This window comes from Stenella coeruleoalba (genome assembly GCF_951394435.1).
Source record: "Stenella coeruleoalba genome assembly, chromosome: 5".
NCBI classification, from domain to species: Eukaryota; Metazoa; Chordata; class Mammalia; order Artiodactyla; family Delphinidae; genus Stenella; species Stenella coeruleoalba.
Genome location: NC_137150.1, coordinates 119,084,579 through 119,109,904, shown reverse-complemented (window position 1 = coordinate 119,109,904; position 25,326 = coordinate 119,084,579). Strand labels below are relative to the sequence as shown.

Here is a 25,326-nt window from a genome sequence, read left to right as displayed (position 1 = left end):
GCTTTACAGCAGACAACTAGCTAGAAGATCTCTAAGCTAATTATTACCAACCATAAGCCTGATGACCAAGACTTATCCCTAGCCGATTTCTCAAGGTTTACATCAATTGTGTGTATTGAATAGGGAATGAAAATATTTTTTAAAAAAATCACTCCAGTGCTCTTGTTGAAAATAAATATTTTTTTCATTTGGACCCAAGTAAGTAGATTTTTCAAAGATTAGCAAATTTGTTTATAAAGTGACGTTCTAAAGCAGTTGAATAAACACAATTAACTTTTCCTGGAAGTGTATTATAAATAACTTACTGTTGATGTGGCACTCTAAACCAGTTGAATAAACAGTTAAACAATTTACTTATATTGTAAATTAGATAAATGATACAATATTAAATAAGCTTTAAAATTGGCAAAACTTTGGTAATTAGTTATATCTATGGAAACAACTTACTGACTATACTGGCATCATTTTGTTTACGTATATTGGCACATTTTCTGGCTTTATGAGGCATCCATGCCGTGTCTGAGCATTTCAGTTTTAAGTCAAATATAATTCTTTTTGTGAAGTAGGTTGATACTAAATTGTCATGGATTCCATTGAGATAAGGTCAAAATATGATTTTGTAAATTTTGCATGTCAAGAATTATGCTGAAATACATACAGGAAAAGCAAAAGAAGCAAATGATAAAATCTGCATCATAGAAAGAGCTAGACTGTGAAGAAAGAAGGACCTAGATTTGTCTCAGCTCTCCAACTTTTTTGCTACTTCAGAATTTTATACAATTTACACACTCTCTTTCAACCTTAGTTTAGTCAACTGAAAAATAGGTTTAATAACACCTGCCTTGTTGGGTTGCTAAGAGTATTTACAATAATATGTATAACTCCCTTAGCATGGCACTTAGCATACAATGAAAGCTGTATAAATTTGTTCTTGCTAATATTTGTATAATTATCATACTGTGAACTCTTGACCAGAAATTGTATTTTTCATTTAAATTATTTCTCAATCTAATTTTAATATATTTTGTTATTAACATCTAAAGTCTCTTATTCTCTCTAGTAAGTAGGTACTGAATCTTTTTCCAATCTTGACTATTTCTTCTGGGCTTGCCAAATAATAGCCTTTCTTTAAACTACTTCAATACCCTTTCATCATATGTACCCTGTAATATTAACATGCATATATTTTAACAATGCCTTTACATATTAGTTATATTTTTCCCATTAATTAGAAAATAAGTTTTGTGGCAGTCCAGTGGTTAAGACTCCACCCTTCCAGTTCAGGGGGGCATGTGTTCAATCCCTGGTTGGGGAACTAGGATCCCACATGCCTGCGGGAAAAAAAGTTTGGTACTATGCTCCCAACGCTGTGTGTTAAGCTCAGTGGAGACAAAGGAAACAATGTCTATACTTTGGGGACTTCGAGTCTAGCTTAGAATACACGTGTTACCATGGTATGCTATGGAGAGGTTCAGGATGCCAAGAGATTATATCAGAGTTACAGTTATAGTTTTTTTCTGATAACATTAACTACATGACATATGAAAATGAAGTTACTTTAAAAATGTTCTAATAATTAGAAAGATGAAGCTGAAAATCACAAGAGGTACCATAAAAAATAGCAAAATTCTGCAATCTACTCAATGTGAAATGAACTCAGAAAGGAATAAACAGGAAAAAACAATTAAGGGGTTGTGATTCAATATATACTTCTCCTCAAACTAAATGGATGCCACCTTATGGTTTAATCACAGATGTTAGAGTGGTAAGAATTGACTCTAGCTTCCTGTTGGGAAGTTAATGCCCTTCTCTGAATAGTTCCCAGCACCTCTAATGGATATATATCTTATTTGACTTAGTGGAACGCAACTTCTAACTTCATTCCCCAAACCTATTTCTCCTACTGTGTTTGTGAGTTATTACCCATTACACAGCTCAAGACTCTCTGGAAATAACTGATTCCTTCTAATCCATTATTCCCTCATAAACTATAACTAAGATAGTTTTATTTTCTTTCTGCAATGAATGTCGCATCCATTTCCCTCCTTTCGCCTTCCCTGTGTTGCTTGTCTTGTAGGTCACACCCTCATCACATCTTGACCGCTCTTCTAATTATCCCTGCCTCCAATCTCTCTTCTCCTTTCTTTTCTCCTTTCCCTCCTTCATCCTGCCCAAAAGTAATTTCCCTACATCACAACTCTTACCATAACATTCCTCCATTTCAGTAAACCCTTTCTGGCTCCCAATGGTCAATAAAGATTCATCTATTTAGCCTTGTTTTAAAAACATTTGTTTCAAGCACACTTTTCTGCAATCCTTATTAATCTTAGGAAAGAATACTGATTTTCTTAATTTCAAGGACAAGAGATGGCATCAGATAGAGGTCTCAAAAAATTCAAACAAAAATTTAAGCTACGTTGAAGGAATTATATTTGCCAGCACAAAGGAGGTAATGGTCCATTCCATTATACCTGCCTTAGAAAAAGGGTAAATAATGAAAGTTTATGGACATATTTTTTAATATCCTGTTGCCAGAAACAATTTAGCTATAATAATATAGACATACACAATGACCATGAAATTCCACTCTGTTTTAACAGACTTCAGTGTTTGATTTTGGGAGAAGGATGTAACTGATAGACCATATTATGTTCTTAGAATTACCCCTAATAGTGGTCCTAGAGCAGCTGACCCTACACCCTCCAAACACTTCTGTTCCTCCCATTTCAGTCCTTGACCCTCTTTATATACTCTTTCTAGATGAGTTCATTCATTTGCATGAGTTTAAATATAACCCATATACTGTTATTTCCCAATTTTTTTCTTTATGCTCAAACTCTTCTGAGCTTGAAATACATATATTCAACCACCTACTAGACATCTCTGTATGGAAGTCTAAAAAAATTTAACAAAATCAACATAACCAAAACTGAACTTTTGATTCCCACCTCCACCACCAAAAAGTTGTTTCTCCCACTACCACTTTGATATCCTCTTCAGCACTTTTTTTTTTTTTTTTAAACAAGCCAGGGTCTTTCATGCCTTAATGATCTTTCACACGTCCACAGTGCAGTGCCAGCTATTCTCTGGTTATTTCTTAAAATTCAAGGGTTTTTTTTTTTTTTTTTTTGCGGTACGCGGGCCTCTCACTGTTGTGGCCTCTCCCGTTGCAGAGCACAGACTCCGGACGCGCAGGCTCAGCGGCCATGGCTCACGGGCCCAGCCGCTCCGCGGTATGTGGGATCTTCGCGGACCAGGGCACGAACCCATGTCCCCGGCATCAGCAGGCGGACTCTCAACCACTGTGCCACCAGGCAAGCCCCAAGGTTAGTTTTAATGTAACCTCCTCAAAGAGATCTTTCCTGATTACTCAGTATAATGATGTAGCTTCATCTCTGAATGTCTCTATCTTGGTAATCTTTCACAGAATTTGTTACAAGTTTTAAATTTCATCAAGTTGCTTCTTTTTTAATAGATCTTTCTTTACTGGAGTATAATTGCTTCACAATACTGTGTTAGTTTCTGTTGTACAACAAAGTGAATCAGTCATATGCATACATATGTCCCCATATCCCCTCCCTATCCCCATCTCTAGGTCATCGCAAAGCACAGAGCTGATCTTCCCGTGCTATGCTGCTGCTTCACACTAGCTATTTTACATTCGGTAGTGTTTGTGTCGATGCTACTCTCAGTTTGTCCCAGCTTCCCCCTCCACCTCCCCCTGTGTCCTCAAGTCTATTCTCTGTGCCTACGTCTTTATTCCTGCCCTGTCACTAGGTTCATCAGTACTTTTTTTTTTTTTTAAGATTCCACATATATGTGTTAGCATATGGTATTTTTCTTTTTCTGACTTACTTCACTCTGTATGACAGACTCTATGTCCATTCACCTCACTACAAATAACTCAGTTTCATTTCTTTTTATGGCTGAGTAATATTCCATTGTACTTATGTGCCACATCTTTATCCATTCAGCTGTCAGTGGACATTTAGGTTTGCTTTTATGTCCTGGCTATTGTAAATAGTGCTGCAATGAACAGTGTGGTAAATGTCTCTTTTTGAATTATGGTTTTCTCAGGGTATATGCCATATATGACAAACCCACAGCAAACACCATACCCAATGGTGAAAAACTGAAAGCATTTCCACTAAGATCAGGAACAAGACAAGGATGTCCACTCTCACCACTATTATTCAACATAGTTTTGGAAGTCCTAGCTATGGCAATCAGAGAAGAAAAAGAAATAAGAGGAATACAAATTGGAAAAGAAATAAAACTGTCACTGTTTGCAGATGACAAGATACTATATATAGAAAATCCTAAAGATGCCCCCAGAAAACTACTAGAGCTAATCAATGAATTTGGTAAGGTTGCAGGATACAAAATTAATACACAGAAATCTCTAGCATTCCTATACACTAACAACAAAAAATCAGAAACAGAAATTAAGGAAACAATCCCATTTACCACTGCAACAAAAAGAATAAAATACCTAGGAATAAACACCTAAGGAGGCGAAATACTTGTACTCAGAAAACTATAAAACACTGATGAAAGAAATCAAAGATGACAAACAGATTGAGAAATACACCATGTTCTTGGATTGGAAGAATCAACATTGTGAAAATGACTATACTACCCAAAGCAATTTATAGATTCAATGCAATCCGTATCAAACTACCAATGGCATTCCTCACAGAATTAGAACAAAAAATTTTACAATTCATATGGAGACACAAAAGACCCCGAATAGCCAAAGCAATCATGAGGAAGAAAAACAGAGCTGGAGGAATCAGGCTCCCCAACTTCAAACTATACCACAAAGCTACAGTAATCAAGATAGTATGGTACTGGCACAAAAACAGAACAATAGATCAGTGGTACAGGATAGAAAGCCCAGAGATAAGCCATCAGTTGCTTTTTATCTGTCTCCTTTATCCAATTATAAACTCCGTGAGGGCAAGGACTATATCTTTCCTGTTCAACAATCTAGCTCCAGAGTCTTGCATAGTACCCGGTACATAGCAGTATCTCTGAAAACATTTACTAAGTGAATAAATAGGTGCAAAAGGAAAAAAAAAAAAAACAGCACTGAAAGACTATGTAAGATATCACTGCAAGTGAGAATGCCTTTACCAGCTACTTTTAAATTGCATCTGTACTGCATTTAGGAAAGCTCAGTATATAAAAAAAGTCACATTACAAAGAATTTGTGTTAACAAAAGATAAACCAAAGTGAATATTATATGAAAGTTAGTGCTTTACAGATATTAACTACTTAATCCTCTTTACAAACTTATAGGGTACCAACTAATACCATACACACATTAAATAAAGAAACTGAGGGGCAAGTCTGTGTCTTGCCCAAAGTCACACGGTTAAAAGTAAAAAATCCAGGATTTGAGTGCAGGCAGTCTGGCTTCAGTCTGCATGCTAGCTAAACCACAATAGTTTTGCCAAAATGCCTTTATATCTAGGCATCTCTCTTAGCTTTTTTTAAATGTAGTTTCATTTGCAAAAAAAGAAAAAAAAATGTGAAGTGCAAGTAAGCCCTCAGGACTATATCTGTGGTATAAAGTATAACTGTATCCCTATCTAGGGCTAACAAGCTCTACCAGGTTAGAACATGGGTATGTTTTTTCCCTCATTGACTTAGGACTGGACCAAACAGGTTCCACTTTTCTAATTAGAAAAAGCCATTTCATCATTTAAATTTTTTGCACAATCATACATTCATCCATTAGTTATCTCCAAAAGCGCTGTCAGCAAAAATTGTATCTTCAAAAAATGACAAGAGCTTATAAACTTGGCCTTACATATGAAAGTTAATAGCCAAGAGCAACTGTGTTTCCTAATCCAATGTAGTTCTTAAAGAATTCTAGAATTATTGATGCCATAAAATTCATTTAATTAGAACTTTAGCATTAAGATTCAAGGAAAACTAGTAGATATTGAATCCAATTCTTGGAATAGCACTTTACCTGGTATAAAAAACTGAATTCCAAGAAATAAATCCTTTGTGTGTTACCTACATCTAATTTTCAAGTACAATTACCATATACAGTGTCGCACTGTTTGTTTTTTTTAAGAATTTCCTTTTCAAAATGTGAATGAAAATAAACATCACTATTCTGAAAGGCTTAGCAAATACATCCTGTACTTGTCTTAAGAAAAATTGTTTAGAAACACTACAGATGGTATTTAGGCATTCCATTTTATAAGCAATTGATGGTTTCCTTTATGATTTCTACTTTATCAGGGATAAAGAGCAGTAATTATAAGTATCTTGTAAGCAAGTCAAAGCAGGGCTAAACATGTACATTTCAATTGTCATTCAGTTATATAAGTTTAAATTTAAAGCCTTTACTTAGGTCTAAAAAGGATACCATCATGGTATAAAGCTCACCATTATTCCCCATATAACATACCCTGAGAAAATTACCCACTCATGGGAAGTGTGGTATTAGCTGTATTTATACTTTCTCAGTCTCTTTTGTCAAGAAAAGTGTTTCTACCAGAAGAATACCAGTACACAGTTATGAGTATAGATTAGGGTACTGAGAGTAGCATGAGAGTGGAAACACAGTTGTGTAAGTTATAGTAAGTCCCCAACATATTGTCCTTACAAGGCTCATCAAAACTTGCTCTTGTTACATTGGGCATTAGATTCTGACTATATTAATTAAATGGGATCCACTCAGTCTACTTTCACCCTATAATAATGCTTGAAGTCATTAGGACATTATGAAAACAAAAATATGAATTGAAAATTACCAAACCAATTAATGGAATGAGAACTTTTAGAGTTTACTGTTTGTGGTAGACAATCCTATGATGATCCTTGAATAACATCCTCCTCATGAGTGTACACAGGACCTTTAACTTGATTCTAAACAGAATATGGCAAAGGTGGGAAATCACTCCTGTAACTATGTTATTTTATATGACAAAGATGAAGGGATTTGGCAGATGTAATGAAGGTCCCTAATCAATTGAGTTTAAGTTAGTCAAAGGGGAAAAGAGGAAATTATCCAGTCAAAGGGGAAAAGAGGAAATTATCCTCATTGGGACTGCATAAACAAGTAAACTTTTTAACAGTGGGTCTAGAGTTTAGAGCCATAACAAGTCAAAGAGATACTCTTCCTGGTGTCAAAGAAGTAAACCACCATGTTGTGAACTGCCAATGGAGAGAGGTAGCTGCTAGGAGATGAGAATCACAGTCTTACAAATATAAGGAATTCAATTCTGTCAACAATAAGTTTGTGAGAGGACCATAAGCTCTAGATGAGAAGCCAGCCCAATATGACATCTGGAGTTCAGTCTTGTGAGACTAAGCAGAAGACCCTGTTGATCAGCGCTCAGACTTCAGACCTACAAAACAGTGACATGATAAATGGGTATGTTTTAAGCTATGAAAGCTGTGGTTGTTATGCAGCATAGAAAATATACTAGGAGACAGGACTACTGGAATGGGGGAGTAAGTACATCTGAAAATCTACTCCTCCATAAGAGCAATAAAAACACTAACAAAGATTCGCAAAATTAACTTTCAGAACTCTGAGAAAAAAAAAAAAAAGACTTGCACCAACCTGAGTATTCCTTACTCCAGGAAAAGAGTTGAATCCTGTTAAGAACAGCTGGCCCAGTCATGTTTTAACCTACATTATCCCATCACCTTCTCCCCACCTCTGCTCTGGCCTTGAAAAGTCAGTCTTAAAACCAAGATAGCTATGAAAATTGCTAGACTAGCAACCACTGGATGGGAAAAAAGAGGTTTAGAATGGTTTTGAACTGAAAGCCCTATTCCTAGAGAACTTGTCATTATTTGACCTATGTGGTTACTCCCTGAAAACCTACACTCATAGGACCTGTTTTATTTGACCTGATTTAGAACTCTCTCAGGGAAAACAACTTTTCTCCTAAGATTTTTGTCAGGGAAAAAAAAAACCAGTTGCAATTGTCTAACACTATACCTGCTTGAGGCAAGAACAACAATGGAAGCATACAAGAAGCTTAAAACAGGGGATGGAGGGAGGATTTAAAAGGAAAAACTGTGGGATTAGATGCCTGTAGGGAAATTTTAAAAACTGACATATTCCTGGGAACCTAGAAAGTCTTGAAAATGTGGTGATAAGTAAAGGCCCGAGAGGCCCTTAATTTCCCATCTGTAGCTCACCTCCAGGAGCTCCACAAGTAGGAAGTGATGGCTATGATAAGTTGTAAACTGCTGCACCCCAGTACTCCCAGAGTCCCTTAGAAAAGTGTGGGAGACTTACCCTTTCAAGACCTATAAGGAAATCTCTGTCCAATTCATTAGCTGGCCACTAAGCTACCTGGGCAGAGAAATCAGTGGCCACAATGACAAAGAATACAGTCCAGCAGCAACAAACACAGGGGAGGACATGGTGGGGGGAACAGTTCTTTTAATGTCTTATTTAAAATGTCTTATTTTCAAACAAATTACAAGACAGGCATAAAAACAGGTTGCATAGCTATACACCAGGGGGGAAAAAAAATCAGTAGAACCTGTCCCTGAGGAAACCCAGACACTGGAGTTACAAAGCAAAGATTTTTAAACAGTTACTATAAATATGTTGAAATAACTAAAGGAAACCATGTCTAAAGAACAAAGGAACGTATGAGAATGAAAAAGACTATCATTAAATAGAAATTATAAAAAAAAGAACCAAATAGAAAATCTAGAGTTGAAAAAAATCAGAAGTTCACAAAAGATTAGAACAGAAATAAATGAAATAAAGAAAAATAATAGAAACAACCAAAACCAGAGGTTATCCATTGAATCACATGGCTCCAGAACTCATACAACCTGGCTTCAAAATTTACTACAAAGTTAGAGTAATCAGGACAGTGTAGTTCTGGCTTAAGAACAGATATATATTCAATGTAATAGGAAAAAAAAAAAAAATGACAAAAAACTTTAGCTAGACTAGTTGAGAAAGTGAGACAAATTACTAAAACAGGAATGAAAACAGAAGACATTACTCACTACCTTATAGAAATAAAGATTAAGGGAATATTAATTATTCACAATCCTGCCAAATTAAATAACTTGATGAAATGGACAAATATTCAGAAAGACATAAAGTACTAAAACTGACTCAAGGGCTTCCCTGGTGGCGTGGTGGTTGAGAGTCCGCCTGCCAATGCAGGGGACACAGGTTCATGCCCCGGTCCGGGAATATCCCACATGCTGCGGAGCGGCTGGGCCTGTGAGCCTTGGCCGCTGAGCCTGCGCGTCCGGAGTCTGTGCTCCGCAACGGCAGAGGCCACAACGGTGAGAGGCCCGCGTACCGCAAAAAAAAAAAAAAAAAACTGACTCAGAAAGAAACATCTAAATTGACCTATAACAAGACACTAAATTAGTAATCAAAAAATTCTCACAGAGACAGGCCTTGATGGTTTCACTGATAAATCCTGTCAAACGTTTAAAGTAGTAACGGTTGTTCACAAACTCTTGTGAAAAAATTGAAGATGGAACACTTCCCAACTTACTTCACGAGGCCAGTCTTCCCAGAATTCCAATACCAGTCGAAGATATCATAAGAAAAATACACGCTAATATCCCTTATGAATATAGACACAAATTCTCAAAATATTAGAAAACTGAATCCAGCAACAAAAAGAATTATAAAAACGACCAAGTGAGATTTATCCCAAGAATGCAAGGTTGACTCACTATATGAAATCAGAATATAGCTTCTTAACACAACGGGGAAAGAATAACCTTTTTAACAAGTGGTGCTTGGACAACTGGATATCTGCAAACAAAATAAAGTTGCACCCCAACCTTACACCATATAAAAAGCTACTTCAAAATGGAGCAGAGCTAAATGTAAGACCCAAAACAATAGAACTCTTTGAATACAATATGAGTCAATCTTTGTGATCTTGGATTAATGTTTCTTAAACATGACACAAAAGCAAACACATAAACTGGACTTCATCAATATTAAAAAGCACTGTGATTCAAAGGGTATCATCAAAAAATTAAAAAGACAATCCATGGAATCAAGGACATATTTGCAATTCTCATATGATAAGGAAGTGGTATTCAGAATATATAAAGAACTCTTATAGTTCAACAATAAAACAGACAAATAACCAAACTTTAAAATGGACAAATGATTTAGACATTTCTCCAAAGACAACACACAAATGGCTGATAAACACATGAAAAGATGTTTACTATCATAAGTCATTAGGGAAATGCAAACCACAACTGCAATGAGATACTATTTCACCACATTAGAATTGTTAAAATAAAAATATAGATGATTACCAGTGTTGACAACTCAAACTCTGGAGCAAGAATACTTGGATTCAAATGCAAGTGTTGTCATCCACTATGACCACAGACTAGTGGTTCAGCCTCCCTATGCCTCAGTTCTCATTGGGAAAATGCTAGTAACCTTATAGACTTGTTTTAAGGTTAACTCAAATAATAAGTATAAAAAGAAAGGACAAAAAAGTTTTAAAGTGGTAGAAGTATATAATACTTTAAGTCTTAATAAAAACACCTCACAAAAAATCTCTATCTCCCCTAAAAAAGAAACACAAAACATGAAACTAGAAATTAGAATGGTAACATAACTCTTTATAAAAAAATGTAAAGAATTCTAATATTGATCTTGTCTTACCTGTATACAACTACATTTGAAAAGCTGATAAAATGAATTACCAAACTGACCCTGGAATAACAAAAACTAAACATGTTGTTTTACCAGAAAGGAAACTGGGGGGAAAAAATAAACCACCACCACCACCACCAACCCCCACCACCCCCCTCCCCGCCAAAAAAAAAAAAAAAACCTGAAATTACTAGGCTTAAACCTTTTCATAGGCACACGTTACCAACCTTTCATGGATTAGGAAACTCCATTGTTGTTTAAACCACTCAAAATGTAAGATAAGAAATTCTTTACAGTACCAGCATGGAATTAATCCCAACATTAATAGTACAATAAAAGATCTATAGAATCAATGTTATCAATAAATAATGATGCAAATTCCTAAATAAAATTATAGTAAATAGAGTTCAGTAACACCAAGTGAGGTCATTTTGGGAATATCAGGATAAACTATTTGAACTATTAATATAACTTAACATAATACTAATTTGGAGGAAAAGGCCTATTACGGGACAGATCTAGATTGCCCTTATACGGACCTATACATCTCAGAATCAGAGTCAGCATCATGTTTAATGAAGAATTACAAACATTCTATGGTAGGCAGTATTATAAGATGGACCTTAAGATTTCTGCTCCCTTAATGTATATACCTTGCATAATTCTTTCATTGAATGTGGGCAGAACCTGTAAACATAACATGATGGATATACTAATATGTATAAAATGGATAACTAATGAGAACCTGCTATATAAAAAAGTAAAATAAAATTCAAAAGAAATAACATGATGGGATGTCATTCCTTGATTATATTTCGTTACATACAAAAGGTATTTTACATGAATAATTACAGTTACCTATCAGTTGATTCTGAGCTCACAGAAAGGGAGATTATTCAAGTGGTCTTGTCCTGATCATGTGAACCCCTTAACAGCACCTAGAACCTTCCTGGAATAAATAAATAAATGAATGAAAGACAAAGGTAGTAAGTACTAAAAACCCATCACTTCCTATTTTACTACTGTCTATACTTTTCAGGTTACTTATGTCTGATACACCTGTATGGAATAAATGCTATAGAATAGGGTAAAAAAAAAAAAAAAATCTGAAGCATAAGAGGGTATGTGGGTGGGGGAGGGGATCTCCAGGTAGGAACTGTAGGTGGCCCCTAGGATCTGGGAACTGCCACCAGCTAACAACCAGAAAGAGAACAGGAGTCCTCAGTCCTGTAACCACCAGAAACTGATTTCTACCAACAATCGTATGATCTAAAGAGGACTTCAAGTTCCAGGAAGTATGCAGCCTGGCTAATAACTTAATTTCAGCCTTGTAAGATTCTGAGCAGAGAATCCAGCTAAGCTGTGTCCGTATTTCTTATCCACAGAAACTGCAGAATGACTTTGTTGCTTTAAGCCTTAAGTCTGTGATAACTTGTAATACAAAAATAGAAAACCAATACACATTCTCACTAAAGTTAAATGAAACAAAAACTTCCAACTCAACTCCCAAGTTAATATTCATCTTGAAATAGTGTGGTAGGTAGTATTCTCCGAAAAATGGTCGCTGTAGTAATTTTAATCCCACATACTTTTCTAGGATTTTGTCATTCCTTCATCATAAGGTGGAGATTTTTCCTGTCCTTGAAACTTGGTAGATTTTTGTGATTCTCCTGGTGAATACCACAGAAGCGACACTGTATGAATTCTGAGGTTAGGTCCTGTTGACTGAAAATATATGCGCAACCTAAAAGTTGAGAGTTATGTTTTATTCGGTGGAAATTTTTAGGACTTAAGCCTGGGAGGCAGAATTCAAGTAACCCTGAGAGAACTGCTCCCAGGAGGCGAAGTGGGGGAACCAGGTTATATAGATATTTTGCAACAAAGGGCAGGTACCCGGGAACATCAAAAGATTATTATTAAATAAAACCAGATATCCCAAGTTAAGGAATTCAGCGCTTTTCCATGTATGGGAAGATGCAAGAGTCTGGGCTCACGGAAATCATTCCTTTGATATGCACCTCAGCCACCTGGGGCCAGTATCCTGTGCTTTCACATCCTGAGTTTCCTCAGGGCTCACTGTAGGGAGTGGCTGCAGTCTGATAGCTGCTAGATGGCAGGTATTCTTTCCTTCCCGAGTTCCCGCAGGGCTCACCAGATCACATTCGTGGTGGCTGCATTTGCTGACGACTGTGACATCCTTTGTTTAATGATATGGCAGGAAATATTCCATTTCTCAGTCCTAAAAGGCAGCTTGGCTTTCACCTGGTTCTCTCCCTCTCGGGATATTTCTTGGAAGCCAGCCATCATGTTGCAGAGAGGCCTATTGTCCAGACATCTAGTCACTTTTGTTGCCATGAGTAAAGCAGAGATGAGGTGTCCTTGCCAACTACTACCCAAACTGCAGATTTGTGAGCAAAATAAATGTTATTGCTTTTTTAAATTGTGGGGTTTTTTAAAGTAGCAATAGATACCAGAACAAAAGATAATAATTTTTAAAGATTGAGAGGAGGCAAAGTTAAATAATGTAATTCACCATTTCAAATATAACAAAAAATCTAAATGAATCAACTAAAATAAAATCAAAATACTTCAAGTGGGCTTTGTGGTAGTTAATTTTGTGTGTCAAGGGGTAATAATGACTTGTACGAGTGAGGCAGCTCTTAACAGGGGTTGACCTCCCCCCAACCTCACCCCCTACACACAGAGGACAACTGTTAATGTCTGGAGACATTTGGGGTTCATAACTAGGGCAGTGCTACTCGCATCTTGTGGGTAGAGGCCAAGGATCCTCTTAAACATCTTTAAATGCACAGGACAATCTCCAAAATAAAGAATTATTTGGTCCAGGATACCAACAGTACCAAGACTGAGGAAACACTAGGCTAGTGAATGGCAATGGAAAGGAATGGGCATCTTTAAGGTATAGTCAACACCCAGTGTCCTCAGGTGACTGCCCACATCCCCCCACCGGGATACCAAAATCCAAGGATGCTCAAGTCACTATATAAAATAGCTTAGTATGGTGGGCCCTCCATATGCACGGATGTGAAACCTGGGAATATGGAGGGCCAACAGTATATGTCAGAGGTAGAATTAACAGAACTGCTTATGCAAGAACATGGAAAGGGAGGCACAATCCCTGGCTTTTTGGTGATCACTAACAAATCTGAAACCAGATTTGTCCAATTCCAAAGCCTTTGCTTTTAACCACCAAGAACAAAAAACTGAAGTGACTATACCAGCCCAAAGAATCAGACTTCTAAGTTGTCTAGATATCAAAAGTACAGAATGAAGAGTATTATTGGGTATCAGCTTCCTGACGTCTGGCTGTGGTCTAGATCCTACTTCTACTGCAGTCATTTTTTAAGTACCACAGCATTTTTTTGTGCTTGCTTCAGATTGATTCCAAGCATGAAGCCAGGAATTCAAAGTATCTTAATTAAATCTCTCCTGTAGATTTGAATTTACTTGTCATCTGGAATGAAGGAGGAGCTCAGAGACTTTTAACTTAATTGGGGTGCAAGCCCTTTTGTTTGGCCCCCATGCTGTTTGGCACCCCTGGTCCTGTTGCCTGTCTGAGACAAGCTTCCCTTTAGACTGCAGTCAGCAAAAATGAGACATCAGGAAAAGTGCTGATGCCTTAAACCACTGCAACCCCAAACCACTTAATATACAGGTTTAATGCATTTGGTAATTAAAATTTAATTCTTTAAAGATATACAATAGAAACAACTTCTTTTGCAAGCATTCAATCCATTGTGCTGCTAAGAATAAAGTTGAAAAGGGAATTGAAATGGGGTTGCTTCTCCTTTTTAATTAAGCATTAATCACACCCCGATCAGTAAAACTGTAGCATGTGCTTTGCCCTGGCTGATTGATCACCATTCTTGCCAAGTTTTGAGCCTTCTCTCTCAGAGAGAGCTCTTTTATCACAGAAAACCTGTGAATACAGAGAAGCCCCTATAAAAAAAATGGTCTATCATTGAAGTATAAATGATATTTCAAGAAATTTAAGCTATCTCCCCAAACAAAAACTCAGCATAAAGCTCAAAGTTAGCAGATGAACCAGGGTCCAAACCATATTTTTGTCCTCCTGAGACTCTTAGGTTTAAATAATTTACTGAAAGAGCTCATAATATATCCCATTTGAATAAATAATCCAGTACCTATTTAGTAAGGAAATATAGAGCCTAATGGAATTTTGGTTCCTAGCTATATCCTGCTCAGAACAAAAAAATGTTGCCCTGTCAAGCAAATTTGAGAAATACTGCCTTTCATATTCACTCTCCAGGAGAGACACGATTCACGTTAGCGTTTTAAAGCTCTGAAAAAATCCTGCAATATAACTTGCAATAAGAAGAACGAAGTGTCTTACTTTGTTCAATCTAATATTTCCAAGCCATGGAACTCTTAAAAAGTGACACCCATTAAGATCCTGCAGAACTAGTATTCCAAAAAACATGTTTGGAGAAACACTTGATTCTTCCTTCCCAAACTTTGACATCTGTTTATGTAGTAAATCTACTGAAGTGAGAAGAAAGTACTTTAGCTGCCTCATAATAATTCATCTATTCAATATTTACTTACATGTACCAAAAGTCATATACAAAAATTTTCATAGCAGCACTATTTTTAATGGCCCCAAACCATAAACACTCAATATCCAGCAACAGTAGAATGGATAAATATATACGGCGTAGGCAGTCAATGAAACACAGAATAGCAATGAAAATGAATCACTGATACACATGACAATATAGACAAATCACATGAAAATACTGAGTCAAAGACATAGAACACGTAGTGTACAATTTTATTAAAGTCCAAAAACAGGTGTCATGGGTTGAATTGTGCCCCCGCCCCCATTCATAATGTTGAAGTACTAACCTCCGGCATCTCAGAATGTGACTTTGTCAATAGGGTCGTTGCAGATGTAATTAAGATTAAGTCATACTGGAGTAGCCTGGGCCCCTAATCCAATAGGACTAGTGTCCTTATAAAAGGGGAAATTTGGACGCAAGAGACATACACATGGGAGGAATACCAGAGATTGGGGTGATGCAGCTACAAGCAAAAAAAATGCCAAAGATTGCCAGCAAACCACCAGAAGCTAGGGGAGAGGCATGGACAGATTCTTCCTCACCGCCTTCACAAGGAACCAACTCTGCAGACACCTTGATCTTGAACCCCTAGCCTCCAAAACTATGAGACAACACATTTCTGTTGTTTAAGTCACCCAGTTTGTGGTACTTGTTACGGCAGCCCTAGCAAACTAATACAACAGGCAAATCCAATTCATGGCATTAGAAGTCAGAAGAGTGACTATCTCTGCGAGAGTGGGGCTGGGGAAGGGATAGCGATTTCAGAGAGGATGAGCTGGGAGGGTGGTGGTGTGCTTCTGGGGAGCTGACAGTATCTTCATCTGAATGGTAGTTACTGGTTATGGGTGTATGTCATTATATTAAAGCTTAACCAGCTGTACACTTAAGATTTGTGCACTTTTCAGTTGTGAGCTATGTTTCAATAAATATGATTTTAAAAATATTTACCAGTAAACACGGTCCTATCCTTGAGGAACTTTCCCATCCTTAGAGATGAAAACAAGGCAAAAAGAAAGTACAGTGGGAAAATAACTTCTGAGGAATGGGTCAGTACAAGTACAGCCGAAGCACGCTCAGTCTTGGGGGCAGGGGGCTACAGGGATAGAGTTCCAGAGGAATCGATGACAGGTAGCTGGGACTTGAGGAATGAGTACAAACTGTAAGATGAAGGAGTGCAAAATACATTCCAGTCAGAGCAAACAGCTTGTCAAATAATGAGGGGAAAAAGTAAAAGCAAAAATAGGCAGGAGAGAGCATGACTCATGTAAGGATCTAAAAGTTTCACTGGCTGAAGCACAGAGTGGAAGGTGTGGGGAAAACACATGGAGAAATGAGCAACAGCTGTGAAATGGAGGGCTTTGGAAGAGGCTGAAAAGCTATGGAGGCATGAATAGGACTTAATTAGAAATCAGAGTTTTAAGTTTTATTTGTTCAAATATTTAAAAAAACTAATATAAATTGATGAAAATATGCCCTCCCTTTTTCCAGGTGGCACTGAACTCTGTAAATTCCAGAAAATAACTTTGTTCCAGCTAATCACAGGGTTCATACTTTACAAAGAGAATAAGGACCAAAGATGGGGTGTGGGCTTTATACTTTTGAAAAAGAGTAATCAACTTTCACCTAGAAAATAATGTAGAGGTCAGTTCTAAGAGCATTAGTTTTAAAGTTAACTGCACCGGCCTTTGAGGCCTTGTCCTCTGACCTGCTAGCAGTTGGCCTTGTGTGGATCTCTCCAGACGTTCATTTCCCCATCTGTGAGTTGGAGAAAAGAATAACTCCTTTCTCCTAGGGTTGCTGAAAGCGTTAAATGAGATATACAAATAAAATACTTGTCTTAGTTTCCTATTGCTACCAGAACAGGCTACCACAAAGTTAATCGCTTAAATAAACACCAAGTTTTTTTTTACCTTATAGGTCTGTAGGTACAAAGTCTGCAGAGGGTCCCCCTGGGCTAAAAGCAGGGTATGCGCAGGGATGTTTTCCTTTGTGGAAACTCTAGGGAAGAATCCATTTCCTTACCTTGGCCAGCTTCCAGCAGCTGTCTGTGCTCCTTGGCTCATGGCTGCCTACCTCCATCTTCAAAGCCAGACACAGCAAGACGAGACCTCCCACCTTGCCACCCATCTAGCCTTCTGACTAGAGCTGGAAAAGGTGCTCCCTTTTTAAGGACTCTTGTGATTAGATTGGACCCACCTGGATAACCCCCAGCTCAAGGTCCTTAATCTCAATCACATGTGCAAAGCCTCGTTTAACATTTAAAGGAACAGATTCATGGGTTTTAAGAATTATGTCATGGACCCCATGGGGTCCATACATCTATCATAATACTGAACAGAACTCCCAAATAAATGAAGCTCTCAAAAATTGTCCTCTTACATTTAAATTTTTTTTTTTTTTTTTTTTTTTTTTTTTTTTTTTTTTTTTGCGGAACGCGGGCCTCTCACTGTTGTGGCCTCTTCCGTTGCGGAGCACAGGCTCCAGACGCGCAGGCTCAGCGGCCATGGCTCACGGGCCCAGCCGCTCCGCGGCATGTGGGATCTTCCCAGACCGGGGCACGAACCCTTGTCCCCTGCATCAGCAGGCGGACTCTCAACCACTGCGCCACCAGGGAAGCCCACATTTAAATTTTTAATGTTTTTATTTTCACCAGTTTTATTGAGATATAAATGCTGTACAATGCTGTATAAGTCCTGTTTTTGAACTATCAAGTCCCAGTTAACAATGAAGTCATTGGTATGGAAAATTTACTCCAATAATATTTGAAGTTTTCCTACAAAACTAAGGGTTTTCAATATCTAATAAGACTTCTTTTGGAAAAAAAAAATCTAAATACAGCAGACAACCTTAAATGGTGGTAGAGGGGAACAAACTAGTTCCCATATTAAATCATCACCATTTCCAACCTCAAATGTCAGTCTTGTATAGGATGGGAAAGTGCCCTCCCCTCAACACCAACAAAGAATTATCCGGTACAAAATGTCAATAGTGCCATGGTTGAGAAATGCTGGTGTAGGGCAAGAAAACTTTTAGAGCATGTTTCAATGCAAATGTCTGGCAGAGAATTAACTGGCATATATGTGTAGCAGCCTCCCTTCCTGTACCCACTAGATGCCAGTAGCACCCCCACCCCGTCCCCTGCCCCACCCCCAGTTGAGAGAAAACTATCTCCAGACACTGCCAAATGTCCCCCAGGGGTCAAAATTGTCTGCGGTTGAGAACCACTGCTCTGAACTAAAATATATACACTCTCTGGTTAATGGAGTCACATTTCAGAAACAGCACTGAAAACAAAAGCCAGAACACACTGCCAAAATATTTGTAAAAAATGAACCTACTTGTGATATATGCTACATTTCATTTGCTTAGATGCATAATACACTAATAAGACTGAAGAGTAAATACATATTCTGATGCTTGCTTTTCTTAAAATGTCATTTTCTCAGCAATATTGCCTGAGTATGTAGGTGAAGTGAAAAGAAAATGTAAATGGAAGATGCAGGTGCAAAGTAACACAAGAGAGCCTGTCTTCTATTTAAGTCTTTTGAATAATCTGTACTTCTGTCTTACACTGAAGGAGACACCAATAAGTACTTTTTATACACAGAAACTTCTGTTACGCCTTTTAGAGTTTTAGGCAGATGCTAAAAGGGGCCATCTTCATGAAACTGTGGAGGCTGGATAAAGAAAGTACGAGTGATTGAATGGTATTCAAGACTGAAAGAAAGAAAATGTCCTACACAAAACCTATTGTACAGCAGAGTCTGAATGTTTTCCTCTTTCATGAAATGGAGTAATTGTGTTCCATCTTCACTCCCACCACTCAAAAAGAGCTTACTTCTAGTATCTCTAGAAGTTCCACTAATGACAAACACCTGAAGTTTTGAAAACAGCAAAACCCAAAAACTCTTGGAATCTTATGTGATTGAAATAAATCTTCAAATAAAACACACTGTAAAACCATCTTAATGTTTCTAATTAATGTTTCAAATTATTGTTGGCTTTTCTTTTTTTGTCTTCCACTTCTTTTCTGGAATAGATTTATTTTCAGTTTTCTAATCTACTACAAGATACAATATATGCATTTATTTTAGCAATATGATCTTTAAAAATGATAAAACCAGAAAGTTGGAATTAATAAAACAATTTTATTAACTTCATGACTAAATTCTATATACAAAAAAGTATATATATTATGACTGTTTGGTAAATACCAAATTGAATAGAGTGAAATATTACATTCTGAAACTTAGCAAAATAGTGTTACTATAAACCAAGTCTCCAGTATTAGGTCTAGCCAGTAAAACACACAGCTATAAAAGACCTGTGTGCACATTGGACTTTATCCAGTAATTACTGCAGATGATGAGATAGTTTGGAATATGACATTTTTTATTCACATGTTATGGCCCAAATGAGAACATCTGCCCAAATGCATTATGGGCAGGCCATCTGCTGTTTGTCTGACAACTGGCCTGAATAAAGAGAAATAAAGTCTTCATAGATATGTGTATAGATGGAATTTTAATAGAATATATTTATAATGTTACTAGTAAACTGAATAATAAAAATATCATTGTATTGTTCAAGTTAACATTTGTTATTTTCATCACTATTATTAGAATTTCATTTCTTTTTGGACCACAAATAAAGATTTTTTTTTTTCTGAATAGTTCCCAAATGCATAACGGCAGGTAAGCAAGACAGACTGTAGCCAGGAAGAGCCTCTCAACTGGATAATTAACATGTACACCACACCATAAACATTGTGACAGACTGCACATTCAAAAATAGCTGCACCCTTCCAGCTGACACACCCTTGCTTTTACAGTACGACCTTGGCTCTCCTCCAACTGACAGATCATACCTATGTCCACTCCCCTTGAATGTGAGTAGGTGTGTGACTCACTTGTAACCAACAGAAGTGGTGGCAGGGATGGGACTGGCACCACATGGTTTCTAAGGCAGCTTCCACCTTGTTCACTGAAACACTTGCACTTGGAACCTTGAACTTGCATGTAAGTTGCCATGGTTGTGAGGAAGTCAAGCCACGCAGAGAGGCCAAGGATAGGCACACCTGTCGGCCATCCTAGATTTTGGGTCCTGCCAGCCCAAGGGCAACATGTGAGTGAACAAGCCATCATATGATACTAGGCCCCAGGCATCAAGTGAAACCCCTCTCCCAGCTGCTGAGTCTTCCAGCTGAGGCCCCAGACATTGTGGAGCAGAGACAGGTCATCCCCACTGTGCCTTCTAGAAATTCCTGACCCACAGAAGCCATGAGCACCTGAAAGCTTGTTTTACACCACAGAGTTTGGGCTGGTTTGTTTCACAGCAATGGTCACTGGAACAAATGGGCTAACCATAAGCAAACATATTTTAATATGATCTTCGTATTAAATTTAACAACACACAACAAATCCATGGGTAGTATTAAACTTTATTGATACTACATTGACCCAAAAAGTAGACTTTAAAATCAGGCCCCTACAAATTTTGCTTTGCCAGTTACATGGGTGCTAATTTTTATTTTATTAACATTATTTTTAATAAACAACAAAAAAAAATGTTAAACCCTAAATCCGTAGGCCAATGCTAATTTTTAATTGCAGCTATTTTTTTCTTTCAAAGATAAGGTAATTGAAAGTCAGTTGCCTTTAGAGTGTCTTTTTATTTGAACAGTTTTCATCAGATTTCCTAGGTAGAGTAAATCACTTGGGTTTCCCTCCAAGCATCCAAGGTCAAAAGAAACACATTAAGCCATATTCAACAGAGAATCTCCCAGATGTTCTCTGAGAATCTAACACTACAGACAGTTTAGCAGTAGTAGCACTTGGCCTCTAACCTGACTGTAAAAGTATTCCATGTTCATAATGCCTGTAAATTACTTGGTTCCAGGATTTCCTTTTAGTGGACTGATGACCCTGAGCCTCTAAAGCTATTTAGTATAAGTGGCCTGAATCTGGCATTGCTTAGAAATTTAAGCTGGGCTCAAAAGGACTAGAAGTGAATCAGTAGCCTCCTCCAAGACTGAAATGCTGTACTGAAGCCTAAGAGCTCAGTTTGAAAGAACAATTCTAGTCAAGATCATTGTTTCCATGGTCGCCTTCCTAGTGTTGATAACCTGAGTGAGAGCTGATTGCAGAAAACTACTTAATAACTAACTTCCTGACTCAAGTGTTCCATGGGTAACAGTGTTCAGCTAAACTCAGTGGGCTTGTATTTATACCACGAGGTTTCTCTAAAACCTCAAAGAGCCTCCCTTGTGTTTTATCATATTTAAATTTAAATTATTCCTAGAGGATATCTTGAGAGTGGATACTATTACCTCCAGTTAAGGGCAAAAGTTCACAGAATTAATGGGGAAGAGCATTTTCTCTTCTGATTCATGTTTCACAGAGCAAGAGGTTCAACTAGAATAACACTCCCGGTCTCTTGCCCCATTCTACCACTCCCTCCTCTCCAGAGGGGAATATGGGAGAAACTTTGCTGGGACTGAGGTTGGTGGGTAGTCAGTGTATCCACAAGGTGCATAAATTCTAAGTTCCTCCATGCTAGTGGATTTACAAGGACAAGTTCTCCTAAGGGAAGACTGAAGACTTGGCAAACTTGGGGACTGTGACTGGGTAACTCTGACTTATTAGTCTGTCTCTTATTATCAGTGATATTTTATTCTTTCCAACCTGACTTTTATTCTCTCCTTTGGTTCCAAATTCTGGTAGGGAACAGGGATATTATAACTAATTCCCTCTACTGTCAACAGGATGAATAAATATGTCAGTCTGATTCTCTATTACAGGGAAATTCATCGTACAGATTTGCCAGGTTCTCTCAATTCCCTCATTCCTTGGCATTAATTCACATTGTCCTTCAGATCACAGCTATGCCCTATATGGTGATGGCTGTGTCTGCCCACCATTATCATCGTAGTCTGCTTCTTACATCCTTCCTAAATACAATCTCTGCATATTTCCATCATACCATCTCTTATACAGACTTGACTTTTCGCCCATCAACTTAAAGCAATTAGAGAGCAGTAAACTCATCATTCTCATTTTTGTGGCCTCCATATTTAAAGCAGAATATTAAGCATGGGAGGCACACCATAAACAATTGTTAATTAATTTTAGGTATGAAGGATGTGGTAGGCAGAACTCTAAAGATGTCTCTCCAAGTTCTCTGTCTCCTGGTTATTCATTCAAATACTAACCTAACTATTGGTATGAAGGGACTTTGTAGATGGAATTAAGGTTACTAACTGGCTAACTTTAAAACAGGGAAATTATCTTGGATTTACCCAGGTGGACCCAATATAGTCCCATGAGCCCTTAAAAGCTGACAAAGAAGGCCAAAGAGTCAGTCAGAGATATATAGCAGAAAATGGGGAGAGAAGAGATATGAGGCCAAAAGGGAGGTTAAAGAGACCTGAAGCGTGAGAATGACTCAACCTGTCATTGTGAGTCGAAGATGGAGGAAGGTGGCCATGAGCCAAAGAATTTTGCAACTCGTAGAAGCTGAGAATGATCCCAGTCAACAGCCAACGAGGAAATGGGGGCCTCACTCCTGCAGTCATGTGGAAGAGAATTGTGCCAAGCTTTAAATGAGCTTGGAAGAGGATTTATCCCCAGAACCTCCAGAAAGGAAGTCACCCTGCTGACACCTTAATTTTGGCCTTGTGAAACCCAGAGCAGAGAACCAGCTGAGACAAGCTGTGCCTGGACTTCCAGTCTACCGAACTATTAGATAATAAGTAGGCGGGTTTTTCAAAGCTGCTAATTTGTGGTAATTTGTTATGGCAGTGATAGAAAACCCATACAGAGGTTATTAACCAGGATAATAATTAATCAGTTCTGTGTAGGCCGCTACATTCAAGTGGACACTTAACAAGATAAATATAGAAATCTCCAAGGAATGTCAAGGCCATGATATAGTTCCAAATCAGGGGTTATCATCCTTGCTGATGGCATTGGCTGTTTACCATCTTAACTCCTTGTCAGAAGAGGAGTCTCATAATTATCGTAACAACTTGAATATGAATACGTTCAATGTGTTACGCAGAATTCTAAGATTGTCCCCAAGATCTTTGCCCCCCTGTGTACATAACCTCCTCTTGAATGTAGGTGGGACCTATAGAATATGATGGGATAGTCGCTCCCTTGATTCTTTTAAGGCATGTAAGATCCATCATAGCAGACTAGAGTGGGATTTTCCTGCTGGCTTTAAAGAATAAGCTGCCATGTTTTGAAAGGGCTACATGGCTAGGACCTGAGGGAGGACTCCATGAACTGACAGCAACCACTGATCTATGGTCAACAATTAAATAGGGATTTCCCCACTGCAAGGACCAGAATTCTCCCAACAACCTCAGTGAGCTTGGAAAAGAACCCCAAGCCCCAAGTGAGAATCCAGCTATGGCCTACATGTTGATTTCAGTCTGGTGAGACCCTGAGGAGAAGACTCACTAGAGCAGTGCTCAGACTTCATAACTCAGAACTGAGTGATAATAAATAGGTATGTTTTAAGCCGTGAAGTTTGTGTGGGCAATTCATTATGCAACAATATAAAACTAATACAGTTCTGCTCATTTAACCCAAGCCTATCATTTCATAGACAGTGTTATAGAGGATAATCACCTACAAAGGCAAAACTGCTGCTAAATTACAGAGTTGGGATTAAAAGCCAGGTTTTGATTTTGTGCTTCCGTGTATTATGCAACTGCTACCTTGTCAAATGGATTATTCATGTATTCCAAACCATTCTACACCTGATTTTATCAAACTTCATCAAACTATTTACTACACTATGATACTGATAAGTTATACATACACGTTCACATACACACACACATAGAGACACACACAAAATTACATACCATATTGTCTCATCCCAGGAGCCACTGTCCTATCAAGGACAACTTAACTTATTGGAGAGCCACTTTGGACACTCAGTGGTATTAACTTGCACAAGACAGTTGCAATTCTCCTCCAGGAACTTTAAATTTTTGACTATGTGTAACTGATTTGATATTCTCTTTGAGATGAAAATTGCCACAAAGAAGTTTGCCTATTTAGAATTTGTAGGATTAAAACAGCTCAGGATAGTTGTAAGACTAGAGCTTAGGTGTTGTCCATAAGCAAAAGGAGCATCTTCATGTAGACAGACCCATGAAACTCTTTCTCTGTAAATGCTTGATAGATATGTTTCTGAGCACTATAACATCTATTGCTTTGAATACTGGTGCCACAAGAGCAGCTGTGTGTGCATCTCAAGGACAGTTTTCCATCAGTGTTCAGCTTTGGGAGTATATATATGAGGATGGTCTATTTACTGTGAGACTCCTTTCCCTGAGACTGACCGTGACAGCCAATTATTGCCAGATGGAATAACAATAAAAGAAGACAAGAGAACATTCATCTGAAAAAGCACGGCTTTCCTTTTCTTGTTTTTCCCTTCAAATGTCATTAAATCAGAATCCAAAATCTGACTCTCATAGTTATGGTTTACTTTTACAAATCGGGAAGAAATTAAACAGGACAGGGAAACAAATTCAAACAGAATGTTCAGCAAGGAAAAAAATAAATTCTCTAATTAGAAAGCAGGAAGGCCAGTTATTAAGGGCAAAACTACTCACTCCAAGCAAAAGAGCCTGCTTTCAAACTAAATAGATGTCTTTATTCCATGATTAACAGGTGGGAAAAGGGGCTCCATCTGAACTTTTTTTCCTTTGACCACCAAGATTTTGAGCTAAGATTTAAACTGGAGTATATTTTAAATACATTTCCATTTGAATGTTAATAAGTGGAAAGACAAAGCTATTTCTCAATTAATAGAGAGTTTTCCAGTGTCAGCAAGAGTTTTCCAGTGTGGCGTTCTAAGACATAATGAAATGTGTATAAAGTATAAAGTAATACTTCTTGGACAAGGAAGGAATTGTGGGAAAGGAAATTCACATAAATATGAATATTTGGAGGCTGGCTTATATGGCCTCACACCCCATAAATGACTCAATATGAGATGCACTGTACCCATTTTCCAATTAAAGAATACTGTATGCATGTGCATAAGTACAATAAACC

At 37.7% G+C, this 25,326-nt stretch overlaps 1 protein-coding gene across 3 annotated transcripts in view; it reads right to left on the bottom strand.

The window, feature by feature from the left end:
• Nucleotides 1-25,326, bottom strand: part of CHODL (chondrolectin) — a gene marked incomplete at its 5' end in the record, with an annotated part of 606,923 nt that overhangs the window by 97,975 nt on the left and 483,622 nt on the right. The gene's annotated exons all lie outside the window — the stretch shown is intronic.